This window comes from Catharus ustulatus, chromosome 4, assembly GCF_009819885.2.
Source record: "Catharus ustulatus isolate bCatUst1 chromosome 4, bCatUst1.pri.v2, whole genome shotgun sequence".
In the NCBI taxonomy this organism is placed as follows: domain Eukaryota; kingdom Metazoa; phylum Chordata; class Aves; order Passeriformes; family Turdidae; genus Catharus; species Catharus ustulatus.
In genome coordinates, this window is record NC_046224.1 from 20,239,617 (window position 1) to 20,243,074 (window position 3,458).

The following is a 3,458-nucleotide window of genomic DNA, read 5'->3' on the forward strand; positions in this document are numbered from 1 at the left end:
CCGGCTTTGTAGCTCCAGTTTTGCTGGTTGTTTTTATCTGCAACATGGTCCAACAGAATTTTCTTGCGGTGTCTAAGGAAATACAGTCACTGAAGATGTTTTTCCTGCAAAATGACTTCTTAAAATACATCAGAACTTGGAACATTTAAACAATCAGTGAAACTGGCATATCCCACTCAGGATTCCAAAAAGTCATGTATTGAATGGTAGTGGATGTGAATAATTCAAATAATATTTTCTGTGGAGAAATAGTAGCTTGTTTACACTTCATTGTTTGAGTATTTTTCTGTCCTCATGTCCAAAATAACTTTTGTATCTTTTCAAACATGACAGTGCTCATACAAGTCAGAGTTTGATTTAGAAATGGCTTTCTGATTGCAGAAGGAAGTAAAATTTACTTTATACTGGAATAAAGATCTTAAGAAAGCCAGAGGAAGATATAGCTCTCCATAAATTGAAATGGTAGGATAGTCCACAGGAATGAATTCAAATCTGAGGAGAAAAAAGCAGCACAGTAAGTCCCAGGAATATGCTGTTCAGTGTTGTTTTCTATTGATCTCTCTTAATAAGAAAAGCTGTAGATTTTATTTATTTGACAGCTTGTATGTTTTAAGGCACTACTAGTAGACATTTAATGATAATGAACACTCCTCTTATATTTTGTAAGAGTTAAACAAAATACTCCATGTAGTGAGAAAGGACAAATTAATGACAGAAACTATAAAAAATTCACCTGAGTAGGAACTTCTCCAGGGATATAATCACTTAGTCCAAAAGAACGTACAGACTTTGGGGTAAAATACATAACAAGGGCTTCCAGATGTTAACAAAGCACCAGGAGGAGTCTCATGTATAACATAATTAACTGAAAGTAGGGAGGTAAAAATTAACTCAAGGTCATGCAAAATGTGTTAAGGCGTTGCATGTATGTTTCCAACTGACTTCTTTTGACAGGTACAGTGAACTGTAACTTTAGTCATTATTTTAAGGAAAATTTTGTAAAACACCAGATTTGCTACCTTATTTTACTTTTTATTTTCCATTGAAGATCTTAATTTTAGACTGCTACTTAATTATTAATATTTTAACAGAGAGAAGTATTTCTTCTGATTTAAAGAGTAGAAAGGGGAATAGAGAAAAAGAGAAAGCAAATTCCCGCCACAAGGCCATGCAGACAGAGGGCTGAGCATGGATAAGAAATCAATTTTCAAATCCTGGAAACAGAGCTTGGCGTTCTCTGGATTTTTGAGTTAAAAACCTACAGGACATGCCAAAATCTAATATTCTGCGTCATCCTAGGGTCCAGGAAATTCACTCATGTCAAAGCTTAAGTCTCATGAAATCAGGTATAAATTGAGAGATTAAAAAGTCTTCATTCTTATGTCATCCAAATGCTTATGTTGGATTAGGTAATACTGCTGGAATGCTAACACTACTAATACTATTGCAGCTCTGTATGTCCATGCAGAAGACAGGTTTCCTAGTAAAAATGCTTTCAATTACATACACACTGGTATCAATTAATTCTTAACTTCCATTTGATAACAGTGTTTAGCTGTGTCAGAAAAAATTGTCCCTTTTTTATCTCAACTTCTTTGTTTTTATATTCATACTGCTTATCACTTTTACAGCTCTTCTGCATGCAAAATTACATAAACAAAGAAGGAAATTTATGTAAGAAATGTAGTAAGATTGTACTTCTTCATGTTGTACTATCTATAGCATGGTAAGAGCCAACGTATTTTTCCAGAGTATTTGCGTATTTTAAGTCTTGATCACAATAAAAACTTGACCCATTTATTTTGTTGTCCCCATCCCATATGTACTGCCCCTCAATTTAATTACTGTATTGGATACCTGCAGCAGCCAACAGACTGTATTTGTTTATCCATAACCATATTTATCTGCTCAATAAAGTCAGTGGTCAGACATTTGCTATATAAATTTCTGACAACTATTTCGCTCCTTGTTTTAGACTTAGTTCTGTCTGCACAACAAATTCAGAACTCATCTGAGCAGGTAATGACTGTCTGTTAAGTATGTGCCAGGAAAACACTGAAACTCATGAAAAATATATCTCCATTGGCTCAGTTTTGGTTGCCCAGAGGCATCTGACAAACCTTTGAAGCACCAACCAGGAAGACAACAACGTTTGTATAGCAGGAAGTATTTGAGTACCCCCAATAAAGATACCTCTGCTTTCTGAAGCCGGCAGTCATCACCAGAAGCAACATGCCAGGTGCTTTCTCTTGGCTGGGAATAACTGTAATGAACAGCAGGGGAATTAATGGGAGAAACTTGCTGATACATTGCTTAAGATAAGGAAAATGGGATTTTCTCTTCTTCTAGGGAGGGGACTTTGATCCCATCTGCTTGTTCACTGCTCCTTCTCTGGTGTGTAATCAAAAGAAAAATATCTGCAGGTCCTGAGGGACTCCATTTATTTCTTGGCAATGATCAGTTGTGTAGTTTGTACTGGCACAAATCTGCAGGAGGCTGGAAGTGGCTTATGGGCTCTTGCTGGTTTATGTTGGGTAAGGGGAAATTTTAGCACTAACATGAAACTTGAATTTAGGTGTGAAAGAGATTAATATTAAGGACGAACAAGTGAAGGACAATCAGTGTGAATGGATGTAATGTTACATCTGTGAAATAATGCTGCTGGGTGGTGCAGACCCAGGCAACTGGGAGTAACTCCAGCAGGTAGGTTTTCCCTGAGCAAGGGAGCGTAATGGAATTACCTCTGTCCTGCACTGTTCACTTCCCATTTCCCAGTGCCCCATACTGACTACAGGTTTACCTGTCACAATGTGTGGAAGGAGTGTAGAAAAGTGCTGCAGTCACATCAGAACCCTATTTTTACCTTATATTTTCTTGTTTTCATGAATGGCTTTTCTTGACCCTTACTAAGGATGGAATGGTGCACTAGACACCAGGGCAACCCAAAGTCAAAATTAGCAAGGGTTGTACTTTTAGCATATTCCTTATTTTATTTTATTTTATTTTATTTTATTTTATTTTATTTTATTTTATTTTATTATTTCATTTCATTTCATTTCATTTTTGCTAGGAAGAGGCAAGTTTTGTGCCGAGGTTCCTGGCAGCAGAGGCTGGAGCTGTGGGTCCTTGGTGGGCAGCTGAAATGTTACCCTGGCTGGCCAAAGGCCAAGGCCACACTGGCCTGTCCTGCTGCCTCTGCTCTGCCAGAGCACACAGCAAACTGTGGAGGGGGCTGAAGGGCAAAGTTGCTGACAAAGCTGCCAGGGGAACTGCAGTCAGGATCTCTGTCCCCCCACCCTTGTTGGCTGCCTGGGTACAGGAACTGTCAGACCATGAGAAACATCTAGTGTTTCCAAAAATTTTTCTGCTTCCTTGTCCACAGTCTTACTATTCCCACAGAACCACTTCTATTCCAATTTAATGGAAAACTGTAAGCAGCTTAAAATGCTCCTTGTCAA